Source organism: Dipodomys merriami, unplaced genomic scaffold (assembly GCF_024711535.1).
Source record: "Dipodomys merriami isolate MVZ:Mamm:240054 unplaced genomic scaffold, mDipMer1.0.p SCAF_397, whole genome shotgun sequence".
NCBI classification, from domain to species: Eukaryota; Metazoa; Chordata; class Mammalia; order Rodentia; family Heteromyidae; genus Dipodomys; species Dipodomys merriami.
In genome coordinates this window covers 263103-273230 of record NW_027205570.1, presented here as the reverse complement: position 1 = coordinate 273230, position 10128 = coordinate 263103, and positions in this window count along the sequence as shown.

The following is a 10128-nucleotide window of genomic DNA, read 5'->3' as shown; positions in this document are numbered from 1 at the left end:
ACTAATACAATTAAGTACATACCCTGAGAGAAAGTAGATTCTTCCTTGTAAATACATGCTTGAAGGCACACACACATACACACACATATTTAGCACTCTAACTCAGGTTTGGTTCCTGACATTGGGTATGAGACAATGATCAAATAATCAAACTTTCCTGCCCAGACATAAAATACATTCATAATTCCACACATAAAAAGACACCAGATCATTCAAAATAATGAGAATATTTAACAGAATGACCCAGCTCCTGAACCATCTACTCCCTGATTTCATTCATTTATGATGATGTGTTTTTCATATCATATTTAAAAATCATTTTGAGTTTCCCTAATTAGCAGACAAAAATATGCTATCATAGAAAATCAAGGAAAATTACTTGTGCCTCAGTAATCTTTAATATATCTCATCAAAGGCTTGTATTTCCTTCTTGCAAGCTGTTTCTGGCATTTTGCCCTAATGTCTAATATTAAGTTAGAAAGGACATGCCATATTTTTTATTTCATTTTCCCTAAAAGTTATGATATGCAGTTGACTCTGATTTTTTTCTTATTCTAAAGTAAATTTTCTCAACAACTTGAACTATTGTTAATGTTATTTCGAAGCCATTTGAAATATCAAAAAGAACGGGGACTGCACCTTGGCAGTGAATGGCAGTAAAGGTTGTGGGGACCTAAAGGATTTGAATTATCTAGAGTGCCTTAAAAGTGGCACTGTTTTTTAAGGACTGATCACATAGTAAGCTTTTAAAGTGTGGTCTTCTTATTTAATCTAGGAAGATAAAAGTATGCTTTTCATCACATTCTTGCCTGCAATCCACTAGAATTATTTCTCTTGTACAGTTTATGCCTGGTGTTACTGTAGTGAAACCTACCAACAACTGCACAGCTGTGTTAGCTGCTTTAGATTTTGAAATTTTCTTCTAGTAGCCCTAGTGATTTGAGCCCAGATTCATGGGATAGTAACATAATACACAATTGCAAAACACCACAATATAAAAAGACTATTTCAAAATGAAGTTCAACTTTTTTCTTTGTTGTGTTATTTTTTCTTATTGATTGTCTTTTAAGGAGCTGAGGGCTGTTTATTTCTCATTATTTTTCATGTAACTTAAATACATTTACCAGATTTTTTAAATAAAATAAACAGATAAAAAATGACATATATAGTTACAAAATATGGCTAAAGTTTTGAGTGATTTTTTAAAATTCGAATCCTGTTCTCAGTTATCCTCAAATAACTTTGCGATGAGCCAAGCATATGTGTAAATTGATACATATCAAGCACACAGAACTCTGGACTTTTTGGGTTTTGATTTCTATATCAACTCCACCTAGAAAAGAAAATTATCACTTGCTTCATGACTTAAGTAATCTACTTAAACCAAGTTTTATTAATTTTATCAATAGATCATATAATCTATGGAATTGATGCACTGAATAAGTGTTTGATTTCTTAGTTCCATTGAATTAAGATTACATTTATTTTACTTTTTTGCATATGAAATAATGACATTCTTGAGGATAAACCATGCCTGTTTTTCATTTTTATTGCCAAAATGGAACTATTACGAATCAGCACAGATGCCTCTCATTGTAAAAAGGGACCAGGAATTATATACATATATATGTGTATATATATATATATATATATATATATATATATATATATACACATATATATGTATATACATATACATACATATAAAATTTTGTTGATCCCCATTTAAAATTATGTATGTATGTATATATATTTGTATGTATGTGTATATATATATACATAGATATATATATACATACATATATACATACATAATGGAATTCTGTTCATCCGTCAGAAAGGATAACATTGCACCATTCTTAAGGAAAATGAAAGACTTAGAAATAATGATGTTAACTGAAATTAACTGGAACCAGAGAAACTTACGTTGCATGATTTTCCTCATTGGTGGTAAATGGAAATTGTCTATAAATGTAAAAGTAAACACACTGCATGGTATGCAAGGAGGTACAAATGAATTATCTGACGTGTCAGAGAACATGGAGAGTGAAATTACTATAATTCTCTTAAAAGACTAAGTCAAAGACCAACAATTAAATACCAGTAAATGTGTATTGCAAGAGAGGACAGTGGGGGACAATGTGAGAGGGGAAGGAAATTGAAGGGGAAAAGGATAAAATACAGGCAATAACCCATTGTATACTTCCCATAATTGAAATGTACAATGCAAGGGGTAGCGTGAAATGGGGGTGAAGATGTTGAAGTGGTAACACAATTCCAGGTTCATTGTATACATAAACTGCTTTGTTAAATGTCAAGTAATTCCATAACATAATATTGAGATACATAAGGGGTGGTTGAGAATGTTGAAAGGCGTGACAATGATCAAGATGCACTGTATCCATACATTGTTTCAGTGAATGGCAACTCCTTTGTTCAATTACTTAAAGATAATAAAAATATGCAAAAAATAATTATGATAGTTGAATAGAGAGTTGAACCTCAACTCAATTCCCATTTAAAAATATTTTGAACATGGAGACTTGGAGAATGAAATTCAAATAATAAAACATTATTAATCCTTTAACAGAATTTGTGAAATTTAAATCAAGACTACTTTGCTTTTGTCAGCCATTGGGCTGTTAGAATATTTCATAGTAAGTGGCTTAAAAATAATCAAGAGTACATTATCCATACCCTAGTAGCTTAAACATTTATTATAAAAATGGTTATTCAAAGAAATTCTTGGTCTTATGGGAGTTCATTTTTTGTCTTATGGGAGTTCATTTTCTGGTTCATTATAAGCTATTTGCTGGGCATTCGCAAGGCAGAGTAATTAAATTGGGCTTCTTTTATCAGGATCAGTAGGGTCATCACGGAGAGGTTCATTGTAATGTAACCAGACAGAGGAATTCAATTTCAACATGTGTATCTGGAAGGAGTTACATCATCCAATAAACTTTGCAACTTTTTCTTTAACTAAGTGTGGTGTATCATTAGGATATTATTTCATAGAAGACAGTCACCTAAGGACAAGCTTATATCATCTGAATTATGTGAATGATTCTTCCTAAAAAGGGAATAGTTATACTGATGGCAAAGTGAAATATGATTGCTTAGTGGCTCGAATCACATCATAGGTAACCATGTAAACGTGGTACAGCATTTCTAAGGCCCTTCTGATGTATTTGAACAATCTCTGATGAGTTAATTGTTTTCAGAAATATTCGTTTGAGCCAACAAATATATATCTCCTTTGATTTTAATTATAGTCCACTCTTAGGACTCCCACAGTCACCAAAATAAGAGGATGCTAATTTCTCTGATAAAATACATAATAATTTGTTACAATTAATGTAACATGAAGACTGTAATATTAATAGCATTATAATTACTAGTATTCACATTATATAATACATTGACATCTTTGGTTACCTCAATTTTTAAAATATTTATAACTAAATGTAAAATTTTTGCAAATAACAATTTGATGATGTATAGAAAATATGAAAAAGATTTGTGTACATATTTACTACAGATGCAAACAGATTCATCTGGTTATTTCTGATCCTTCACATGTTGGTTGGATTCATACATGGGGAACATGCAGAGAAGTCACAATGGCAAGCTTGCATTTACTAAAGTGTTAATTGCATGAAGTTTATGTTGGGGTAAATAGATTTTATAAATTAAATAGTTTTTGTCCTTTCCTTCCTCCCTCCCTTCCTTTGTTCCTAGGTTCCTTCATTCCTACCTTTTTTCCTTCCTTCCTTCTTTTCTTCTCTCCTACCTCCCTCCTTCCCTCCATCCCTACCTCTCTCTCTCATACTCTCCTTTCTTTCTTTTTTCTTTCTTTCTTTTTTTTCTTTCTTTTTTTCTTTCTTTTTTTCTTTTTTTTCTTTCTTTCTTTCTTTCTTTCTTTCTTTCTTTCTTTCTTTCTTTCTTTCTTTCTTTCTTTCTTTCCTTCTTTCTTTTCTTTCTTTCTTTCTTCCTTCCTTCCTTCCTTCCTTTTTTCTTCCTTCCTTCCTTCCTTTCTTTCCTTTCCTTCTTCCTTTCTTTCATTCTTTTTCTTCCATCCTTCCTTTATTTCTTTTACTCAGAATATTTCTTATGGCTATAGAAAAAATATCAACTGTTGTACTCCAAGGTGTGATGAGTAATTGTGAATATACTAGATTAATGTTAATTTGAATAACCTATGCTATATCTTAAGACAAATTGTACTAAAACAACTTAACAAAGTTGCAGGATATGTAATAAATATTGCTTTTCATGATATTTTTTTATTACGACAAACGAAAATAAGAATTTAGACATAATATTGTGTGTGTGTTGTTCTTATGATTTGAACTCAAGACCTATAACTGGGCTGGGAAGATGGCTCACTGGTAGGGTGCTTGCCTTGCATGCATGAGGCCCTGGGTTAGATTCCTCAGCACCACATAAGCAGAAAAAAATAGCCGGAAGTGTGCTGTGGCTCAAGTGGTAGAGTGCTAGCTTTGAGCTGAAGATCTGAGGAACAGCTCCCTGGACAAGAGTTCAGGCCCCACAACCAAAAAAAAAAAAAGACCTATCCCTTAGTTTTTTTCCCCTCTTCAAGGATATTGCTCTAACATTTGAGCCAAAACCCCACTTCTGGCTTTGTGTGTGTGTGTGTGTGTGTGTTGTGATGTGTGTTACATTAATTGAGATGTGTCTCACAAACTTTTTTTTAATGTGAACATGCTGTACAGAGGGGGTACAATTACATGGGCAAGATAATGAATTCATTTCTTATCAAGCATTGTAGCCCCCTCCTTTGTTTACCCTTTACATCCCTTCTCAGGCACCTCCTGCTCCCCCCCACCCAATCCTCCCCGGCCACCAAAGTTGTAACGTTCATTTTCGACATGACAACTGGTACTTCTCATTGTTGCAACGGGTCCACCTGTATCCTTATTTAAATGAATTGTTTTTCCCCTTCCCCTCCACAAATTATACTGTCGTCAAATACAGTGAAAGCAGGGGTTATACTGTAGGGGAGGGACATACAAAGCAACAAAGAAATAATCTTATAAATGCGTTAGAAACAAATGCATGAAAAAAAACACATTTAAATTAAATACATATCTAATGGTTCATTTTGTAACATCACCTTATATGACCTTTTCTGCTTGACTCATACATATACTAGATATTGCAAATAAGGGAAACCATGGGACATATGTTTCTTTGGGCTTGGCTTACTTCACTTAATATAATTGTTTCCAAGTCTTTCCATTACTTAACAAATGGTGTAATGTCATTCTTTCTGATGGAGGCATAGAATTCCATTGTGTATATATACCACATTTTCTTGATCCATTCATCTACTAAGGGGCATCTAGTTGGTACTATATGTGAGCTATGGTAAATAATGCTACAATAAACAAGGTTGTGCTGGTTGCTTACGGTGGCTCACTGTTAGAGCGCTTGCCTTACATGCATGAGGCCCTAGGTTTTATTCCTCAGCACCACATAAGAAAAAAATTAGCCGGAAGTGGTGCTGTGGCTCAATTGGTAGAGTGCTAGCCTTGAGCTGAAATGCTGAGGGACAGTGCCCAGGCCCAGAGCTAAGGCCCCACGACCAGAACCCAACCCCCCCAAAAAAGAATGGATGAGTACTTTCTTATCAAGGATTTTGCCTCCTCCTTTGTTTCCCCTTTTCAACCTTTCCCATCTACCTACCCCCAAAACCTCCCCCCACCCCGCCAAAGTTGTAACGTTCGTTTTTCGACATAACGACTTGTACATCTAATTGTTACAATGGGTCCACCTGTGTTCTTATTTAACCATTTGTTGTTTCACTTCCCCTCCACAAATTATACCAACACCAAATACAATGAAATTAGGGGTTATACCGTGGGGAAGGGACATGTCTGAGACAAGCAGAAAAGGTCAGATATGTTGATGTAAGGTCAAATGAACCTCAACATAATTATTCAAATGTTTTTTTTTCTTTCTTTTGATTGTTTCTAACATATTTATAAGATGATTTCTTTGTTGACAAGGCTGGATTTGAACACCACCTTCCTGAGTAGTGAGGATTACAAGCTTGAGAAACCCATATTCAGCAAAGATATAACATATTTAACAATAAAATAAATTTATTTTTTTATTTATTTTTTTTGTGAACATACTGTACAGAGGAGTTACAATTACATGGGAAAGATAATGAGTACATTTCTTATCAAGCATTGTAGCCTCCTCCTTTGTTTCCCCTTCCCATCCCTTCCCATCCTCTCCCTATCCCCCCACCCAATCCTCCCCGCTACCATCCCCCCTCCCCGCACTAAAGTTGTAAAGTTTGTTTTTTGACACAACGACTTGTACAGCTCATTGTTGCAATGGGTCCACCTTTATCCCTATTTAAACGATTTGTTTTTCCCCTTCCCTCCACAAATTATACCGACATCAAATACAGTGAAAGCAGGGATTATACTGTGGGGGAGGGACACATCAAGGAACAAATATGTAATCTTATAAATGTGTTAGGAACAATCACATGAAAGAAAAAAAAAACATTTAAATACATATCTTAGAGTTCATTTCCCTAACATCACCTTATCTGACCTTTTCTGCTTGACTCACATGTATACTAGATATTGCAAATAAGGGAAACCATGGTACCTATGTTTCTTTGGGCCTGGCTTATTTAAAGATTAAATCCCCCAATAACAATCTTCAAAGAAACAACTGCCCAATAATTAAGTGGGATAAAGTCTTAAAGAGAACCTTCTCTGAAGAGGAAAGAAGGATGGCCAATAGACACATGAAGAAATGCTCAACCTCCCTAGCCATAAAAGAAATGCAATGGAGCGGGTAACAATGCTCAATAGGAAGTGTACTCATTACCTTACTCATGTAACTGTAACCCTCTGTATACAATTTTTACAATGAAATTTTTTTAAAAAACGACATTGAGATACCACCTCACTCCAGTTAGAATGACTAAAATCAAGAACTCTAAAAACAACAGATGCTGGAGGGGATGTGGACAGAAGGGAACCTTACTGCATTGTTGGTGGGAGTGTAAACTTGTTCAACCACTTTGGAAAGTGGTATGGAAGTTCCTCAAAAAACTCCACATAGAGCTCCCCTCTGACCCAGCAATCCCACTTTTGGGCATTTACCCAAATGTTTACAAACAAGACCACACTAAAGCTACCAGCACAACTATGTTTATTGCAGCACTATTTACTATAACTAAGATATGGAACCAACCCAGATGCCCCTCAGTAGATGAATGGATCAAGAAAATGTGGTATATATACACAATGGAATTCTATGCCTCCATCAGAAAGAATGACATTGCCCCATTTATTAGGAAATGGAAAGGCTTGGAAAAACTTATAAAATAAATTTCTTATTCTTTGAAATCTAGACGCTCAATTTAACAAATTAACATTTAGTTATTTATTTAGTTATTAAACCTGAACCTGCACTGTGAATAGTTTTCATTTTTTATAAAAAAAATATACACTCGAAAGTTTAAATGACAGAATATTTGTATAAATTGAAATACGCTAAATTCAAAAGCAACAAAGGGATCGTTAATCAAATATCTGATGTAAGGTAAAAGCAATAGGCTCTGTCAGGGTGAAAGAAGCAAAATTTTTGTTAAATTAAATATTATCTACTGCGGTCACATGATTTTCTCTTCTTTTAAACCTAAACTTTTTTGACATAAAATATAGATTCACACAGTTTTTGAGAATATAAAAATCTTAGTTAATGCTCATGTATTTTCTGAGGTTTGATTACCAAGGCATTTCAGAGAAACACTGAATTTCATGTATTTTTTGTAAACAGTGACTTTTAGAAATTGAATCAATCTTCCATATGTGATGAAGCAAGATGTTCAATAACTTAAGCAATTATTCCTATAGACTTAAACATAAGTTAAGTTTGAATGGTATGAAATTAGTATTGTACCTCCTCTATAGAATTATTAAGAAATAAATGATTGTGATAGTATTTATTTTTCCTTCAACTAGAAAGAAAGGACTTCAGTATAGATGACAAAAACTTGAATGGAATGTAATAAAATTATGAAACATTCATGTCATTATGAGTTAGATGAAATAGTCATTATTGAACGTCACAAAATGAAATCTTTTGAAGCTTCCATATCTGTTAAATAAAATGTATTTGCACTCAAAGTATCTCTCTAATAATGGTATAATCAAACCACCTTCATGCCAAATAGCTTCTCTGAGTAATTCATAGAAATATTTAGAAGCAGAAGTTATGCCAATATATAGAAATATTTACCCACCTGAAATCATAAAGGATTGAGATTAATGATTAGCTTTCACTGTTGCCGTTTCAAAGGTAAACCGTTTGAAAGGTGAACCCTTTCAAGAGGGCATAGTTGTAGACGTTTGGTCACTGAGAACTTGTGACCAAAGTGGATTTTAAGATCAAAGTACTTTCCTCCTCTTCCTTCTTTTTTTCTCTTTCTCCTTCTCCTTCTCATTTTCCTTCTCCCTCTCCAAATTCCCCTCCTCCTCTTTCTCCCTCTACCACTCCTATTCTTATTCTTCTTTACTTCCTGGCTTCCATACTCCATCACATGTTCCTTACATGGGGTTCTGTGCCACCAGCAATCTAAAGCAATGAGGATAAGAAACATAAACTGAAATGTATAAAATAAGAAGCCAAGCTTAATATTTCCCCTTTTAAGGTAATTTCATAAAGTATTTGGTCATCATAATAGGAGATTCTCAAAGCATGCTCTCATTTATTATAAGGGATAAGATTTACTGGAAAAACAATCTGACCAACATCGCCCTAATGAAATGATTGATTAAATTAATATTATACTGGGACAAATCTAGTTTAAAATATCAGCTATACTTCAATAAGAGGTGAAAAAATCGCCTCTAGTGTTTCCTATGTATAGACAGCAGAATTCAATCTGTTATTCAAGGAAATTGACCTGCAATTGGCAGCATTGTCCATTTCATAAATGATGTAAGAAGACTGTAGAACAAATTTCAATGCAAAGTGCCTGATATAAAATTTATTTTGTCCCCTGTATACTATGTATGTCTGCTTCCCAAAATCACTTGTATTTCATATTTTTAATTAACTTTAAGTAGTTGTATGGGAGTTACTGTTTGACCAAGCAGTTTATGAATAGTGTTTAGTGAGAGTTTTTTTCTTTTTTCTCTCCTGAGGTTTGAACTCTGGGTCTGGGAGCTGTCCCTGAGCTCCTTTGGATGAATGCTAGAAGTCTATCACTTGAGGCACAGCAGCACTTTCAGATTTTTCTGATTTAGTTGGAGATAAGAATCTCACAGACTTTCCTGCCTGGGCTGGCTTCAAAACTCAATCCTCAGCCTCTTGATTATCTAGGGTTACAGGCTCAATCCTCAGCCTCTTGATTATCTAGGGTTACAGGTGTGAGCCACTAGTGCCTGGCTTAATATAATGCACTTTTTTTTTCTTGGCTAGTACTGGGGCTTGAACTCTGGCCCTTGGCAATGCCCTGGAGCTTCTTTTCCTAATGCTAGTAGTCTACGACTTGTGTCATAGTGCCAATTCCAGCTCATTTTGTTTATGTAGTACTGAGGAATCAAACCCAGGGCTCCATACATGCAAGGCAAGCAGTCTTCCACTAAGCCACATTCCATGGCCAATACAATGCATCTTGATAATCATTATCCCTCATCCTTCTCAATCCTCTCTCATCCCTCAATTTACATAATTTTGCAGAATATTCAGACTCGCAATGTCATCTATAGTCACTCAGAGTATATATCACACATCATATTTTATGGATAGTTTTATTCATTAACATACTTGTTATACATTATAAAATTCTGAGATTTTAAATTCTAAATTATCACTCAGATTCACCTACTAATATTCAAAAATTTTTTCCTAAGGTTAATGCAAATGCAATCTGTAATTCTTCGATAAAATACAATGATTCTGGGTTGGGAAGGTGGCTCAGTGGTAGAACGCTTGCCTTGTATGCTCAAGGCCCTGGGTTCGATTCCTCAGCACCCCATAAGCAAAAAGAAAAAAGCCGGAAGTGGCTCTGTGGCTCAAGTGGTGGAGCGCTAGCCTTCAGCTGAAGAGCTGAGGGACAGCGCCCAGGCA